At 35.3% G+C, this 20,088-nt stretch overlaps 1 protein-coding gene across 1 annotated transcript in view; it reads right to left on the bottom strand.

The window, feature by feature from the left end:
• Positions 1 to 20,088, bottom strand: part of nAChRalpha6 (nicotinic acetylcholine receptor alpha6) — a 488,939-nt gene that overhangs the window by 466,224 nt on the left and 2,627 nt on the right. The gene's annotated exons all lie outside the window — the stretch shown is intronic.

Below are 20,088 nucleotides of genomic sequence, written 5' to 3'. Positions count from 1 at the left end.
GCATAATAAGCGTTCTACATCGCATTGTAGTGGTTATTATTGTTGGATATTTGCTCAGGTTTTTCGGTATGTGCGCGCCTTGTTTGTGGCATGTTCATGTCGAAACCGAAATCCCACAACGGCATCAATCACAGGTGATTTTCGGTAAGCGCCAGTGTTCGCTAACCGCATGACAAGCGGGCAGCGTTGTTGCGTTGTAGGCTGAGCTGGCTGTCGCGAAGCTTAGGAAAGTAAGATTGAGTTAGTGAGAGTGAAATTGAAAGTGAAGGCGCTTAGCGAGAGGCAACTAACAAAATAACACAGTCACCATTATATGTATAAAAAATATAACTGAAGGTAACATACGCTTGTCATTCTCATGTCGTTTTGTACTAAACGCCAAAATGTAGGCAATGCTTAGTAAAAGCAGGGAAACAGACGCACCCCTTGGGCTGCTAAACTTCGATTTTACTTATAAATATAACGGGTGTTTTTTAGAGGTATAGAACTTTAAATTGCAATAAAACAACGATGGATAATCTTGTGGCATTACATTTTAAATATAATTTCTGGCATATGACCGCCACGGCTGGCTCGGATGTAGTCCAATCTGGACGCCCAATTTTCGATGAATTTTTCCAACATTTGTGGCCGTATATCTTCAATAACACAATAAAATTGCGCTATTTGCAATCGTTGTTCAGGCGTGAGTCTATTCATGATAAATTGTCAAACTAAACTGAGAATAAATCCTTTGACAGCTGTTAAATCGGTCGCCATCTTTAACAGTAATGCCAACTTAAAGTTCTATAACGCAAAAAAAAACACCCGATATATATGAGACACAGAGTTATAGTGAGTAGCGTTTTCTACATACTCACATACACACATCAGCACATATACAACAATACACAGTTATAAATGACGGACAGATTTTCATTTCCTGCACTTTTAATTTTAACATTAATTTTTCTTTTCGAAATTTTTGCTCTCTTTCAGTTGACGGTGCTTTGAAATGTATGTTTGTATATACATATTGTATATGTGTAGGTATGTGAGTGTGCATTTAAGCCGCCACAAATCACAATCATTTGCATTATGCCGCTTACAGTTTTGTCACAGTTGTGTTTCTTATTATTGTCGGATGTAATCACGTATGGCTGTATGCGTGACTTTGACATTGCTTTGTTAAACCTTCTGCGGCAAACATGCTGATTTAAATTGTGATGAATTATTGCGGGGTGTCTGAAATATTACCGAAAGTATTAAGGGCATAAATCTTCAAATCCACACATTGCGGGATGTTTTCAAATTATTTCACCGGCGGCTTTACTCATTTGCAGCAAAGAAGTGGTCCATGGTCCATGGTAACTGTTTCAACCATATGGTACACTCATCGCAGCTATTTTTGTTTGAGTTCTATTAAGCCGTCTACGGTTTATTTCTGATGGATACATAATACCTATAGTATACACCTGGAGGTTAATTTTTCAGGTACTGTGATTTTTAGAACGAACTAGAAAATCACAAGGTTCGCCTACTTTTTAAAATATTTTTCGATATAGTTGCCACATGTTTCAATTATTCTACTAACACGATTAAATAATATAATTATTTCAATATGGTGTATAGCCAATAAACCTAACTGGCTAAAAACTGTCTCTGTAATATTTTTAAAAATAGTAACCAACAATTTGAGTATAAAGCTTAAAAAGTTAAGCTTAAGTTTCAAATATGTAAAATGATTTTCCTTAATTAGGTAGATGAATTTGTGCTTTATATACAATATATCAGTATAAAAGGTTAAAAATTGTTTTTTAGAAAGGTTGCCACATATTTTAGTTTTTTATCCGACTAAACTGGGAAGATTAATTTTTTATGGTTTATCGAACCAAATTGGCTATAAAAAATTGTCAAAAATATTTAAAAGATAAAAAATACTAACTTATGACAGAAAAATAATTTTGTACCATTCAAGTATTCAACTAAAGACTTGATGTTGAAAATATTTTTCAAACGGGTTTCGTCATCAAATCGAACTGGCCAAAAAATATTTCTGCCAGGAATATTTTTGCAAAAACTAGCCACAGTTTGAAATTTTTAGGCCCACAAAGTTTGAAAGGTACCAAATAATATTTTTTGATACGACAAACAAGTTTGTACCATGTGAGCATTAAGCTAAAAACTTTGATTTGAAGATATAATTCGGTAGAGTTGCCACATATTTCAAAATTTGTATATGCCTCAAACTATAAACAGGATTAATTATCGTGAAGTGGTATGTCAAACTGGATCTAAAAAAAATATACAACAATACTTATACTGCTATACTTTTGGGAAAGGTTGCCAAGTATTCGAAAAATACTATTAACAATATTTTAAATATTTTACACATATTAGTAAGTAAAAAAATAAACTTAAAGTAAAAAATTATTTGAGATATGTGGCAATCATGTCTAAAAATTTTATTTAATGAAATTTTATAAAAAAATAATACCAAGTATTTAATCCGCATAGATATATTTTTAGTATCAATGCTGCATAAAGGGCAGACCCCTGGTCTCTATGATATTAGTTATAAAGGCAAAATAGATCTAATACCCTAATCAGGCACAATAGTCCAAATCTCATCTGGCAAGTCTCTACAAAACATAGTGCACCGCTGCATTCCATACCGAATTTCTTGAATACGTCTTGGCAAAAAAATAGTTTTCCATAGAAGGACTTGATTTTGATCGACCAGCTTGTATGGCACCTATTTCCCATAGTGGTCGGCGCTTCCGACAAATGAGTACTTTCTCAGGAGAAAACGACCGATTTTAAAATAAAATTTAATTTAATTTTTATTAAAAAAAATTAAATTTTTTGCTTCACCTTACCTCTTAGACCCCATATAAAAAATAATACATGCATAAACATATATATTATATATGTACATTGTTTAAATGTGTCATAAATTGATTAAAAATAACGAATTCACTTTGGCTTTCATCCTCTAAGTTCCAATCATCAGTTCTAATATTTTCAGCAACGAAAATTGATTCGAGCTACGTGCTCAACGTAAGTCTATAAATTTCTAGCGCAAACCAACTCGTAACCAATTCTGATAGCGAGAAAGCTTCGCAATATATAACGACAACAACAACAAAAACAAAATTTCGCACACAACGCACCCCTAGCGGCAGCATGTCGTGGCAGCCTTTGCTAAACAAACTCAATTTCCTACGCGTAAATCGTTTTAAACCAACGCACTGAGCGCAGCCATAAACAAATCCATATATACATACAAATTTTTTTATACATATACATATAAATATATGTGTGTGTGTATATGAATTTGCACAACAAAACGCGCATTGGTGTCTGTCTGTTCAGTCAGGTAAACGTATGAACACAATTTCGCATGCAAATATATGATATGCGCTCACGCATGTTTAGAGCTTACCCACACATATATATACAAATTTACATATACACATAAATTTATATTCCTATTAATGCGGACTTTCTGCGTTTCCACTTCGCGCGAATAAAGTAGAATATTTCTTAAAATTGAATTTTCTAACAAGCAAATGCGCATAACTCCACTACAGATATACATATATATAATACATGCAAGTATATCATACATATTTATTCCGTTATATCCGAATATTTGTAAGTATTTATGCTTTCAGCAGACTTTTTGCGCCAACTCGCTGCCACTCAAGTACTTAAATATCATTGAGTTGTTAGTAAAATATACTACACTGGTGTACCGTTAAGCACCACAAACACACACACACAGCCAAGCTTACAAGTAGACATTTATACATATATATATACACAGGTGGCGGCCACATTTGCCATCAACAGCGTAAGCGTTACTGCCTGTCATATACATATGCTTTAATGTCGAATCTCTTTACGTCTTACAACAAAAACAAAAAAAATTATAACCCCAGCGCCGAAGCCCTAATACCCTATACAGATGCATTTCTTATAGCATTAAAGGGTATAAAAAGATCTTCAACTTGATTTTAATTGATCAGGTAATCCGATTTGAACAATTTCATCGGATATTGTTGCAATGGATTATTATCTTCTTATCTATCTTATTTCTTGCCAAATTTCGTGAAGATACCATGTCAAATAAAAGAGAGGACTTTAATTTGATCGTTCAGCTTGTATTCTTGGGGAGAAAAGAACGTGAATAAAATTTCAGATCGATATTTCAAAAACTGAGAGACTAGTTCGCATATATACAGACGGATAGACAGACGAACTTAGCTAAATTGACTCAGCTCAACACGCTGATCATTTATATACATATATCTTTTTAGAATCACCGACATTCTGGGTGTTAAAAAATTCGCAGCAAACTTAATTCTTCCTGCTCAGGGTATAAAAGAAAATATATACAAATTAAAAAAAGTTCAAATAAGAGCATAGTGTGTGAAAATAGTAGCGCCGCAATTGATGCCAGCAGTTGAAACTCCATAAGTGAAAGCATGCAGTGGAAGCTCCTGCTCAAGCCGTAAAGCTCACACTTATTTACGAGTTGTCTTAATGTTTTTGATTCCGAGTTTTTGGTGTGATCTGTCGTTTAATCCCGTCAAAAGGAAATACTTGAAATCAGCAGGAGCTAGTACACATTCGCAGATATATATATGTATATATTAGTATAGGTAAGCTACAATTTGTGTCTACAGGTTGTCTGTGAAACAGTCATGAAATGGAATTCAGTGACTGACTTTAATATAAGTATATTATTATATCTTCATCCAGCTGGACCTTGACGAACATATGATCTAAAATCTGTAATTAACCATCAGATTGAACATTATCTTTCAACCTATAATCCTTTATCTGCTTAATCGAACATATTGCTTAGTATTTTTCATTCAATTAATTTTTACCAAAAATATACACTTAAACTACCAGAAAGATATTATCATTAGTCCACCTCATTGAAACATGAACTCGTTCGACTTGAGCTCTATCATCAATCTTATAAAACGTATCTATAGTTATCGGCTTACCAAATTATTTGTCAACAAACCTACATCAGTAATATTATTGGGGCTAATTGTTATCAAATCTGTTAACAATTACAACATAAGCCACCAGAATTATGTTATCAATCATCAGATTAAACTTAGTACGGTCATACCCATTGTTATTTATAGGACCTATATTTTTTACACAAGTGTTCAATACATATCATCCGACAGATTATTGGGACCTAGCTCTCCCAATTTTAGTTAATGTGATTTGAAATCTGTCCTCAATCATTTGATTAAAAATTTTAACATATTTTGAGTCATCTGCTTGTAACTTATCAGAAGGCCTCTAAAATCAGTCTTCTGATTGGACTTTATCATTTATGGTAGATAACCTAATAGAACCTTACAGATCCTCTCATAAAAAGAAAACATGTGATTACCTAATTACTCAGTGTGGCTTAACTATTTAACAAACAGTTTAATGCGAAAGTATATAGTATATTTGATTTGTGAAAGTTGTTTAATCGATTCTAAAATTATAAGCTCTGATGGGTCGAAGAAAATTTTAGTTCAAAAGGGGCGTTCATCTTCTGCTCTTTTGAACTAATGTTCTCTAAATTCAGATGGCGAGAGATTAATTGGTATTGTGGAACAGTAGCGAGGTTAGAAATGACACACCTTTTCGCTTAACAACTTTTGAAGAGAAATTCACTGACGTCAATTTTCTTACTGGTTAACTGTAGGATCATATCTGCCTGCCTTCTTACCTAACATATGTTCCCTAACCTTTTTAAGGAATCTCAGCTATGACTTGCCTTATACTTTTCTTACAGTACTTACACAACAACCACATTGTAATCTACAGACTCGCTAGTCTGATCGAATATTAAGTGATTCTAATATCCGCTTTATTTTATATCTAATGAAAATTTATAAACAGTGCAGTATTCTACAGTTTCCGACCTCTAGAAATGGAGAGAAAAGAAATGTTCATAGTAACGTGGAGATTGTGGGAAGTCATTGAGATTTTCATCACATTAGTAAAATTGTTAATTTTAACCACCTACAATTAACCTGTTATCGCTTATGAATTATGATTGATTAAGAATAATTTTACCTTATTGATCATATCCCATGCCTATCTAGTCCGCCAGACTGCTGATTAAAAATCAGGTATTTCGCTAGAGAGCAAGATTTAAGTAAAGAAACGGGTTTTAAAAAATTAAGCTCACCTCCATGACTACATTCAGACTATCCTTCTTCTTGAAAGCATGTAAATTTATCAAAAATCTAAATACATTTCCCAGGACTGATATAAAGCCATGCTGAGTAAAGTGATGTGTGGAAATGTAGTAACAAGAAAATGTTGTAGTGGCATACGGGTTAAAATCTAATAAGGCAATAGCCGATTAACTTATATCTAAAAACAGTTTCTAATCAGACAAGATTAATCGGCTTAAATTAGTCAATGAAACTTAATCGGTTAAGGTTACTCAGTGATGTGTTATCAACCGTTTTTTCTTAATAATGAGTTAGTCAAGAGCGAAAACAGTCTTGCAGTGATTTCTTTTTGAATGATTAATCAGTCATCCTCAAGAATAGCCGAAACTATGAAATAAGGGGTTACATACAGTTAGAATTTTCAAAAAATCTATTTCTGTTTTCTTAATGTACATATATTTAAGAATACATACAGAAAATTGCATATCGGTCCAGTGAGAATTTTCAAAGTTACACGCAAATTTGAAACGGCGTTTCAGAGGTTTTTAGTCCATTAAAAGTGCATTCCAAACTTTAAACGCGTTTTTCTCAGAATAGTATTTTCAAAGTAAGAAACAACATTACTCCAAAACGGCTAAACCGATTAGTCTCAAATAACACGAGCTTCTCAAATATATTTTTTTTGTAATTAATCGAAGATTTTTTTTTTCCGATAAATATTTTTGTTTATAAACAATTTAAAGCCGAAACTTCGGTGAAAAATCGATTTTTTTTTTTGAGAAACCGCCATATTTTTAAAAAATTGTATTTTGCTCATTTCTTCGGTTAATTACTAGATTTAACATTACTTTAACGAAATCTGTTTGGTTTTTTAATTTCAGATTATCCAGTTCAGAGATATAGTGGTCACCGCAAAACGTCTTTTTTGAGAGGAGCTCCAGGAGATCAGCTGTGACTCCTTTCCAAATCAATATTTTTACTAGTACTAAATTTTAAAATAGTGTAAAAAGATACCATAATTTGAGTATAAATTTAAAAGTTTTCTCAGAAAATCTTCTGGTAAATTCACTTTTTTTCGGCGTTCTAACTGTATATAACCCGTTCTAAATGTATATGTAATAGGGTGGAGCGAAAAAAATTTTTTTTTTTACATCTAGAGGCATCACTTTTAAAGTAAATTTCGAGTTAAAATTTTTATTTCGTAAAAAGTGTTTGATAAGTGTTCTAGAAGCTGTAAAGAGTATCAGTTCACTTTCTGGTCAATTAAAAGTTATTAACTTAAAAAAATTTTTGATGGTTTTAAAAAAAGTCTTAAACGACAACATGCTTTCCTAAGCGTTAAAACAAATTTTGAGTCAAAAACCGTCAAATTCGGTAATTTTTATATGAATGTGAAGAGTTTAAACCCAAAAAATTTACGTTAAAAGTGAGTGTTATAATCTACTATTTTACCCTCACTAAGCAAAAAAAATATTTTTTTTGCTCCACCCTAATATGTGATTATGATTTTGAATTCAATTAACACCATAATTTAAATTTTACGCTCCTTACTGTATATCAAATATTTCTTCCCAATATAAAAAGTACTTATAAATAAATATGTCATCATCAGTCATCAACCGAAGTACCCTCATGTGTTAGGTATAAATTTCACGCTTTCTTCATTTTATTGCTGTAGCAACTTTAAACGGAAACCAAGTGAGAAAATAGAAATCGATCAAGGATGTTGAGTGCGCCAGAAATTTTATTGGATTTTCTACAGCCGGATATTGGAATGTGCAGTCTATTTAACCAGGAACAATACAAAGTTACAGAAAAGTGTATCAGATTTACTTTAAACTTCAGGGAATAGAAATGTTTGCAAGAAGAGTATTGAATGAAGTACGACAAAGTTTAAAGATAAATTCACTAATAACCCCTCAACAGGCAAATTGGACCAATTATAAATATATCTATATTATCGACATACGACAACCGTTATCGGCTCTAATAGAAAATTTTAATTGTTTACCTGAAATAATAGAAGATTTTGTAACGGAGACTTTTTTTAGCAATTTTACCTATTGAGAATATGAAAATTAATAAAGAGGCGAGAAGTAATACCGATTTGCCAAATATATATATCAACCAGATCAATGTTAAGACTTACATATGTGAGATGACTTCTACATTAGAGCCTACCCTCGGTCAACGCGCTTAAAGCAAATTGGGCTCAACAGATACAAGCGCCTTCTTCAGCAGCACGCGTTCAAAGGCCACGAAGGTAATCTTTTTACAGAAAAAAAAATGTAGCTTCAACGTGGTAACCATTCAGTTGCTCTAATGGTTTGGTAGGGAGTCTTCTGTAAAGACGTTACACCTCTTCACTTCTGTGAAAAAGGTAAACCCCTGGTCGTCGCTTAAAAGCAATATTCCTGGCTTCATAGCTGCAGACCCTTTTAGAAATAGATCTTTAGGGTGACCAGGCAACATTAAATCGAGTTCGAAGCTGCAAAATAAAACTAAAGTGGCTTAAGATTTTCATATATAATTTGCTCAAGCAATCGAATTTCAAGCCACAAATGTCATCAGCACAGTATTGAATTGTGCGATGTATTATCTTGTTGGGATATTAATAACTGCTAGTAACTGCTTCAGGCACAGGAGCGGTTAACGAAATGTTTTAAATTAGAAATCAACTTACTTCACTGACTGGATGTGTTTCAAGTTTCTTTCTTCTATAAGTTCCAGGCGATGTCATGAAGATGTATATTGGACTTGGAGAAGATTTTGTTCATTAAGGAACCAAACTGTATTACTCCAATGACTTGTCACTCGCTGTATAATATGGAAGTTTTAGGCATGTTTAGAGATGGTGTTAGACGAGCTCAGAAACGGAGATACACTGAGTTCCCTTCTTGTGGCAAACCTTCTCCAGTTAGATTAATATTGGTCTTAATACTTATGAATGGTTATTCTTTAAATGTTCACGGTGATAACTAGACTCGTTTAAGCATCTGTCAAAGCTAATAGTGTTGCTAAATAGATCCCACTGTAAACATAAATTGTAAATTGCTTGGAACAACTAAATCGCAGCAGTTTGCTCGACTTTGGATTTAAGTCAAACATAGTTCCTTTCAGATGCTCACTGTACTTACGGTTCTGAAGATAATAATAGCTTGTTGCGGCACTTAGACCCCAGCAGTTTAGCATACTTTTTAAGCTAGGCTTTTAAGCCGTTGTAGAAAAAGTCCCGTCGCCAACTCCTCATGCTCTTCATTTTTGTGCGTTCGTCAATTTCTTAATTCATTTAGAGATGAATTTTTGCACTTTTAACTAGACGGGAGTGTACTAGCAAATTAAAGCATTGCTACGAAGCTAAACCTAACCTCACTTGGTTGGTCCCAAGCTTCGATCAACTCTTCCAACCGCGCCCGACAAGGATGCGATGATATCCGTGGACGCAATTTATTTAGCAAGGTGGGTAGGACTCTGTTGTCTGTTGTTGTCCCCTTAAAGCTCAGAATAGTAAACCTTCTTGCTGGCCATCGGAGTTGACTGAGTTCAGGTCTTCGAGCTGAAGACTTTTCAATAAAGCCCCCAAAACTGGCTCTAGAGATTAAAGCAATCTCAAGTACCGCTTCTTTGCAACAGAATGGCCGTATCAGAATGGGGTAGTACAAAGTTATCGAAAGGGACATCCCGTAGTATGGGTATGTCTCCCACCACTTTGGATCCTGATGGTAAATCGTCTTTTAAGAGAGCTCGATGAATGGGGCTGTTGGGTGATAGGCTAAGCTGACGACGCTGCTTTTATGGTAAAAAACTTCTACATTTTGACTCCGAGCTAAGCTTAACTTGGTATCCAACTAGGTGATGAGAAGCGACTTTACCGTCAATTCAAGTAAGACTGAAACGATTTTATTTATCAAGAAGTATAAGATCCCAGACGTTCTTCTCTCTTCATTCGGAGGTTCACGTCTCCCACCTGTTGATAAGGTGAAAAACCTAGGGATTATCCTTGAAAAAAAGGCAGGCATCGGTTGACTTATACTGCTAAAGAGGAGCTATAAGGAAAAGGTGGACACTCTCACCAAAGGTTTAGCCCTATGAAACCGTAGACAAGTCAATAATGTTCCACATATAGTGTATTAATTTAGTGAAGCAGAGCGGCAATACTAACGCTGAGCTCGCTAACTGTGTGCTCAAAGCTAGTTAAGTAGGGTCTGTCCTTACTGAAAATAGCATTAAGCTACTTCATCATCAGACTCGTTTGGGTACCCGGTCATAGCAGAATCGCTGGTAACTGGAAACCCGACGAGCCAGCAAGAAAAGGCACCCTTTCCCCGCTCACATTAAAACGGGAACGAGTTGGATCTCCATTGACATCTTGCGTTTTAACCTGCACCAACGGGACTCGCGTGCTTTTAGCAGACGTCGGTCAACGATCTGCTCCTGTGCGACTGCCTGCCTGTCCTCCATCTGCTTGCCACTGAGAGCTTTCTCGCCTTCTAAAGCCGCTTCAGTTCGATGCTTCATGATTGTATGTTTACTCTAAAAAAATCTCAAATATTTATTGCCAAATAAAATTTACTCCACGCAAACTCATCTGCGCACATTACAAGTACAGCTGCTAGTTGGTTATATAAACCTAAAGTTAATACTCTGGATATCCCCAAGCATTGCTTAAATAAAAAACTTGACTCCCGCAATAACGGTAATAAAACTATTAAACAAATAAAACGAAACTTATGTTTAAGCAACCAAAAACGGACTAAAACAATATGATGCTAGAAGTGCATAAAGTTATGCGTTATGAAAATCTGTATGTATGTGTATTTGTAAATGCAACAACAATTCGTCGAAAGAGAGCTTCACATTTCTAGCACTAGCATATATGGACACTCATATATAAGTAGGTATATGTTTATATCTATATATATTTTCTTCTATTATTCTTGAGCTCAATGTTTGTCTACTGAAAATTCGGTTTGCTTATTTTTTCTTCTTTTCCTAGGTTGCCAGCTTGACAATATTTTACACAGCGGACCAAAAAGTCAAGAGGCGAAAATCGCCAAGAATGCTTGTGTTACCTTCAACGCAATAAAAATAAATATATTTACATGCATACACAGGCATAAAAGCATATGTGAGTGTTGGAGGAGTCTTATATGACACACACACAGATACACAGTATATATGTAGTTGCAGTGAATATCAAGACAATCCTTTGTGATACTGCCACTGCACAACAGGACGGCATCACACGATATGCTATAATAATAATAATAAAATTCAAGAAAACAAAAAATACAATATATAAATATATATATAATCCAGTATATATATTGTTTCAGTTTTATATTTAAGCGAATGCAAAAAGTTTAAAAAACCGGAATAAAACTGAATATATGAAGAATAAGGAGTTTTACTTCGGTTGAACCCTAAAAGACCCTTCACAATAAAAGAAGTTTTTCATATAAGGACTTGATTTTGATTGATCAATTGGTGAGGCAGCTATATGCTATTTAGAGATTGTAGCGATGCTTTAGGTAACAAGCCATGCAAAATTTCGTGGAGATACCTTGTCAAATGAGAAAGTTTCCGTACAAACACTTTATTCGGATCGTTTAGTTTGTATGCCAGGTACCACAAGTGGGCAATCATTCTAATTTTGTGATGATATCTTCTCAAATAAAAAATTTTTCCATACAAGGAATTAAGCTTGGTCCATCTGTAAGAAAGCTATTAGCATATAGCATATATATAGTGGTCCAGTTGGATATTAATCCATGTCAAATTTCTTGAAGATAACAAAGTTTTTCATACAATCAACTTCTTGGGAAGTAAATGTTTTGAGCAAAATTTCAGATCAATATCTGAAAAGCTGAGGGACTAGTTTCCATATATACCCACAGACGGGCAGGGCTAAATCGACTCAGCTCTACACGCTGATCATTTATCGTATATACAAGTATAGTATATGGTACTTTATAGGGTCTCCGGCAACCTTCTATGTATATATGCCGCGTATACTTTCAGGGTATAAAAACATTTTTGTATATATGCGAGCACAAAAATTATAACAGAAAAAAATCGAAATAAAAAGCAAAATTTAAAAATAATAACAAAGTGAAAAGCGCCGCGGCAGCGTAATGCGACGCAGGAAGTGGAAAAAACAGTCAGTTACGCCGACATAAAATGTGTAGATATGCATGTGTGTGTGCACGTGAATGCGTGCCACCACCACCGCCCCCACATATTGCCAGCCACTTTGTTGCACCGGAAATTGTTGTAAGGATATACGAGAGCGTTGTCGCGCGTCATGTCAACGTTGTGCGGCATGAATGACATTGCCACAAACACAGGCAAACCATGTACATATATGTACACACATACTCTCTTGCAAGCAATGCAACCGCTGGCATCGCTGAGTGCTTATCCTTGCAATTTCGTTGACTTTCGTCTGCAAACGCTTGGCTGCCGTTGACGAGGCAATGTCTCTCATTGCCAACTTGCTCTGACTATTATTTTCTTTATCCGCACCCACTCAGCGTGATCGGTGGGTTATGTGCGCTGCTTGTGTTTGCTTGACGATTTTACGCGTGGATATGTGAGTGTGATTTTTCGGCGTTTAGTTTTATCTTATGAAAATATTTTTTTTTATTGAAAATGTTAAAACTCCGTTCGTGTACATAAAAAGTTGCAGTGAAATGTGAAAATTCAATGGTACGTGCCTTTTGGGAAAAATGCAATGTATTAAATTTATTAACCCCCGCATGGTTAGTAAATACTTGTATATTTTGGCGTAAAATCTTAAAGAATTTTAAGTTTCTGCTTTGATGTTTTAGAGGAACATTTTTAAATTTTGGCGTAGATCTTAATTTGTATTTGGCTTACACCAAAATCAAAATTTATTTTTATAAAAAGCCCTTGAGTACAAATATTTGTTCCTTACGCAAAATTAAGAATGAACAAGTAAGGAAGCGATAGGTTCCGGTGCAAACGAAAATTTTATACTCTCGCAATTTGCAGAAGTCAAAGGCGGGGAAATATTTTCAGGTACTGCCACGCCCATTGACTAATTTTTACATCTGCTCCTATAACGCCTCTACCTACCATTGTTGGTTGTGAAATTTAATGCTTGTGGTGAATTTATTCAGTGAGTTATCGCACTCTCAGCGGTTTTCAATATAACCGTTATATGGGGAGTGGAAGTAATTACCTGTTTTTAACCGTTTTCACAGTATATGAAGAACTGCTAAAACGACTTATTTTCTTCAAGTTTAGTTGAGTACCAAGGAACGAGTGAATATATTATGCATTTTTTGAAGTTTTATCATGTTAAATTCTTAAAACGGACGAGAAACTATTGGGACCACCCTGTTCTGCTAACTCAAGTAATATAGAGACTCTTCAACACAAGTAAAGCTCGTCACTTTTTCATAGGTTAGGTTAAATCGTAAATCGTAACAGGGATCGTATTTGAATAGCTTATAACGCCGGTTCGTTATGGGGAACTGCCAAAATTGATCATAAAAACCCTCATAAATGATTGATTATTTATTAAGAACTGCTACGATTGCGGCAAGATGAAATTTGCTAAGAGTAAGTAGTTTAGTAGATCTACTCCGTTCTGCACGAAGCCTGAAGTATTTCGCTGTAGCTCAACGCTAGTATTACCGCTTGTAAGAAGCAGCTTTACTTCTCCCTGAAAAATACTACAGTAGTCCGGTAATCTGAAGCTAAGTTTGACGGAGACTCTTGCAGAAGACTCTTCCTCCAACCTTCCCTCCTACACCATAGAACATTATTAGCTTGACTTCGGTTTTGCAGAACCAAAACAACACCCTTGGGGACCACCTCTTCCCTATAACTCCTCTACAGCAATATAAGGCAAAATATGCCTTCTTTACCCTCTCCTCAATATTGGGCTCCATGACAGCTTGACGTGGTTTAACTTTCAGGTCGTCCACTTGTTGTTACTTCTGATCTACTTTTGGATTCGCAAGGATACCGAAAACGCAATAATATTCACTGAGTTGATATCCAAAACAGTAAGTAAAGTAAAAAGCTTTAAACAAAACACTTGGCTATGCCCTTTTACATAGTAAATACATTGCTAACCAAAACTATTCATTATTTCTCGATTTAAATTTTAAAATCAGTCAAATCAGGCTATACACTACAGTCCACTTTCCTGATATCTTACAACGAAAATATTTTAATGTCATTAGTGTTTTAGTTGGTTTAGGATTCAGTTGTGGCAGGCGCATCGTAAACGCAGTAATCTTTATTTGAAAGCTTACCGCCGAAAACTTTCACTGTGTGACTTAAACCTAAATGTTGTATGTTATTAAAATTATTAATGCTTTTGAAATTATTATTTGATGTAATATTGCTAATAAAACATTCCCAACGAAAAACGAAATTTCTCTCGGCTATTTACCTTACAAATATATGGTAATTTATAGTTAGCCAAACGAGCCGAACAACCGCAAACACATATTCAACAGTTTGCGGCTGTCAGTCACTGACTCAGTGAGTCAGTCAGCCACTCAGTCATTCAGTTTACAAGTTTGCGCGGAAATCCAACTATTAAACCATTCACGTTTAAGTTCCATAAACATTTTGGCGCTATGACTTTGTGCTATACCCCTATTGCTGGCGAAACGGATCAACATAAAACGTGAGCGTAATGCATACTTGTACCCTCAGCCCCAAATACACACACAAACACCGGTACCCGCTACAGAGGCGGTAAGCTAAACTTCGTGTACTTTAAAATTCCGCGCCATAAACAACCAACAAATACTCGTACAAATTAAGTACTAAATGGATCTACAGTTGCAGACATAAAAATGCGGAAGGATCGTAAACTGCGGTAAGCGATGTTCGCCTTTGGTAGGGGAAACATTTATTTAGTGTGCCTTCAGCAAATTATGTGTTAGATAGTATTAGTACGCAATTTGGCAAATTATTAAATATTATTAAACAAAATGGTATGGTTAAGTAAAGTCCAGAGAATTAAGAGCATATAAATTTTTTATGGCTTTGCCCTTAAATTTTTTTTTTAATAATCACCTAGTAATCAACTCCTGATGTTTTACTCTGGTGGTATATAGAATGACATTTGTGTAACAATTCCAGGTAAAAGAATTTCGAATTGGAAGTACTAATTCTTGTAACTCCGGATGTAACCGCGATCTAACATATTACCAGAGCAGTCTATTAGATGTAGAAATAAATTGAGGTGTGCACTGCGACCTGGGGTCTATTGTGCTATTCCTTCTTTACACGGACACAAAGGCACGGCACTCAGATGAATTCCAGGATCCAAGCGTCTTTGAGGCAATGTGCTCCCTGTTCGGATATATAGAACCAATAGCCTTTTTCCTTCGTGGGGAAATCCCTACGTAATTTAGAAGCAGGTGTTTCGGAGTTTCCAGCTCAATGTATCAGAACCTTCGGTTTGCACTTTTTGAGATTTCAGTGACCAAGTTGAAGTTTTCTCTGGAGAAACTTTGCTTAAACCTTGTATGGAATAAACTCTTATTAACAGCTTTGTCTGGTGCATGCCTGTAGTTCGCTACTTATAACTTTCCTTCTCTACTGTATTTTCCTTACGGAGTCGTTTCGTTCGTTACCGACTACACCTTTTTGTCCCATTACCCAGATAAGGTGCACGCGGTTGAAGTCTATTCCTCGGAAATAAATTAAATTTCTATCCAATAAATTCTTAAGGTAAAAGTCGAACATCCTGAGTTCAAAATATTCGAATATTATTAAAGAAAATTATTCCGGCAACAGTTCCTGGAGACGAAACTATGCTTAGGAAGAAGGTACCAGACGATAGAAGTAGTGAGCTACTTACTACTTGTTACTACATATCGATTCAAACAGGGTTAAATCGCCGAAATAACAGCCCTTGGTCGGATAAAATCTCGGTCAATTTCGGTAACGCAGAACCGGCTGTTGTGATAATTGTCATTTTCTTGATAACGTCGTTGATATTGCACGGCTTACTGACAAGACTACGTAAGCAACGGACTTCGACTGAGCGCCATTCACAGTGGAGCTATTAACACTTTCACTGATTCCTTCCCACTGAAGGTGAAGTGGGTCGTCCTTGGAGTCAAATCACCGCCCATAGCAAAAGAAGAGCTCGAGTTGCCTCGCAATTCTAGAATAAACCTCGCGCAATTTTGTTCTGAATACTGTAGCAAGTAAACTCCTACTTATATGTCCCATGAACCCAGTATATCTAATATTATTTTCCCTATAATCCGACCCCGTCGAAACAGCATGTTAACTGAGCCTCCTGTTAGATGATTTTGATGAAAATTATCTTGCACCTTTTCACTGAAACAGGGTCTGGATAACCGTTACAACAACAACAGGATTAGTGAGCTCTTTTACGAATAGGCGACGAATGTCAGTTTTGTTTTGAAAAGTATGGAGGCATCGAAGTAAACAGAGAGACAAGCATATGTTATATTTCAATAAAACGCCTTTCATAAGCTTTTTTTTTATAATTTTCCAGTCGACAATCGTTTTTTAAAAACTAGCAGTAATCTGACATCATGTGACGATCCCATCAACATTGATACCATTCTTCCATAACTTTTTGATCCTAGTTGAACCGATCTCCCTGTTCCTCACCAAAATTTCCAGAATTATCCAAACAAATTTTCAGATTCTTATGGAGATAGTCTTACTTTATACTCAAATTTGCTCCTAGAATCCGACAGTTTGTCAGCAAATTTTGCGCAACTGTTCGGTTATCTACACAAACTTTTTCCGAGCTTCACATTCTGAAACAGTTATAACCTGTATCTTTCATTAATTGCCGTATTTGAGGACCAATTTCCAAGACAGTCGGGTCTAATCAACAGGAATGTACCCGGATTTTTATCTGGCCAAGGACTGTCAACTCGGCACCATTTCTCGAAATTACTTCAGGAATGCTTTCTGCTGCTACAACAACACCTTCAAATATTCCACCTTTCAACTTTTCCATACTAAGTTTGGAATTTTTTTTACAAATGTCACTAAAACAATTTCCTCCCAGTCAAACACTTGGTCAAATTGTTTTGTTTTAAAACTTAATAGCGTATTAAATCATAGTTTCTGAGTAATCCATGCGAATAACTTTTGAAATAAAAAAGAGATTTTCATTGAGTAAAATGGGACATTTTTTAGGCTGTAAATGAAGATATTTCCACGTTTGATAATTATTAAAACCTTCCACATAATTGTTCACATTAAGGATCACGTAACGTTTGCATGCGCAGAACCCTAATCATGACTAGAAAACCAAATTTGTATTACTAACAAGATGACATGTATCAAAATGTTAGATATGCATTTATCTTAAAAACAAGATAACATTCAATTTTTTCATGAATAAGGTCGTAATCACTAGAAAGCATCAAAACAGGGCAATGGCTATTATGAGTGTCAGGTTACATCAAAATCGAACTGGTGAAATTGTGTTCGATAACCGGAAAATGAAATTTTCAAGGCAAATGTTTAAATGTTCCAAGTTGTGCTACGGAATTCAAGTGGACTGGGCAAACAGTGGTCAACTTTTTTTATTTGAGATCCTTCTGACCGGAGAGTCAGAGGTCTTGTGAACTCTCCACTCTTAGCCGGGACGATTTGAAATCCAGGTGACTATCTGTCCGTTTGCAAACGATAAATTGAGTAACAAATTACATATCGCGATGAAAGATACACGTGTTTATTGGCACCCAAGGATGTTGACATCTATGGTTTATATGTCACAAACTACTTCAGCTATATCAACTGAACTAGTTCAGAACCATTTCTTGCACCATCTTCTACTCTGTGAAAATGGATGAAATCGGATAATATCCGCACTTTTAGGAACTACTAGACCAATATCAAACAAATTTAGGGGCGTAGCATTACCTTGAAATTCTTATACTCCGCTGAAGTGGGCAAAATTGGATTACCATGAAGCAGCAATGAAAACATCGCAACACACCTTTGCAGAAATTGTGCTTTGAAGGTATGCCATCCCTTACGCCATAGTGATCGAATTCGAACTATAAATTCAATCAAATCAAACTCCCATATATCGAATATGTGGACTTTAAGGAATATGTCTGACTTTATACCACTAATATCGGTCAATCTGCAAGATGTATTAATGAAATCCAGAAAGCATCTTTTTGAGATAATAAAGTGCCCTTGGGTCAAAAGTGTGTAAAATCTAATCAATGGTCCTAGCCTTCATATACCTAATACAAAGATTTTCGAACTTCCGATTAACTTTACACCGTTTAATATGTGAGTTATCTTAATGAAATTTAGAGAGCGTTTGTTCGAGAATAATACATCGGGATGACAAAATTAAATAAAATCGTCACGACTACCCCTAGTTTAACACCCGAAAGAATTTCCCCTGCTACGCTCATTTCAAACTCTGAGAGTATAAAACATTCGGTTACACCCAAAATAAACCCTTCTTTACTTGTGGTTCCTATTTTTTAACCTACCGCTGTATGTAATATTTAAACATATATATGTAGCTTCCTTGCTAAAGTAGACATAAAGCAACAAATATATATATATCTAGGCACTTATATGTACATTTACCCTAAGGCAAAAAATGGCCGCCAACATTAAATGAAAAATCGTTAACTGTAACTAATGTAAGCTCATTCACTTGGCTCGTCTGCGGCGCGAACGCCCTTTTGGATGGACAGCAATGAAATATTTGATGAGTTTAAAGCGCAAATGAAGCGGAGCGGAATTGAAGCGCTAGGCATAAAATATAATAACTGTATTTATTTTTTTATTGTTATTTGTTTTTGCTAACCAGTGAAAGTAATGAAAATATTTTCCAAGCTCTGTTCTAGTCTCTCGACATTGAAGGATCGACTTCGCTGTTGTGTACATATTGAAAATATTTAAAATATTTCATAATTTTAATTAAATGTAAATAAAGGCAAACATTTCCCGCGTGCACTTCATTACTAAAGAACCGGGGACAAGGCGAAGCCAAAGCAATAGATATAATATAAACTGTCGGCTATGTACAGACATGCTTACAAACATATAGACGCATATTAAAATTAATGAGACTCTGGAGAAAATGTCGAAAGGCAGTGGGAATAGCAGAATATAAGTTAAAAATATAGGAAATTATTAAACAAACAAACGTCAAAAGAACTCTCACGGAAGGAGCAAACGAGGAGACGGAAAGGGAATAGTAAGACAAACAGCAGCAGCGGCCGGATTATTTAATTCTGCCCGCGAACAAGAAGTTGTACATATAATAGCACAAGCTTAAGTAACTAGGAATGATAGCCTAAATGAAGAAGCTAAAGGAAGTGAAAAGTAGTTTTGATTAAGAGACAAATCTAGCATGCATAAATGCCAAGGGAGCGACTGAACTAAAATATCTGAATGAAAAATAGAAAACACACGAAAATACGTTAACTTCGCTGCACCGAAATTATAATAGCCTTCACATTTGCATTTCTTATTATGCTGTAAAAAATTAAAATTGTTAAATTAAACAGTTTTCGATACAAGGACTTCCGGTCAGTTTGTATGGCAGTTATTTGCTATAGTCGTCTGATATCAGCGGTTATGGCAAAATCGACTCATCTCTTCCCGCTGATCGTTCCACTGATCATTTCACGTCCCCGGCGTATTTTCTGTGTGTTACTAACTTCGTTGCAACCTTAATCATTCTCTGTTCAGGGTATAACAAAGTTGTGCGCTTAACAGTGTTAAGGAGTCTCAAAAGTTATGGCAAACTAAAGTTAGCTAAAAATATATAAAAAAGTTCGAGTTTTTATACAAAATTATGCACAAAACACACTAAATAGTTGACGTACTACGTTATAAACTCGCACGTTAGCCATAAACAGAGCGCGTCATGTTTGAG

Source organism: Bactrocera oleae, chromosome 3, assembly GCF_042242935.1.
Source record: "Bactrocera oleae isolate idBacOlea1 chromosome 3, idBacOlea1, whole genome shotgun sequence".
Classification (NCBI taxonomy): domain Eukaryota; kingdom Metazoa; phylum Arthropoda; class Insecta; order Diptera; family Tephritidae; genus Bactrocera; species Bactrocera oleae.
Note: the sequence above shows the minus strand (reverse complement) of the source record. Positions and strands in the feature narration are given on the sequence as shown.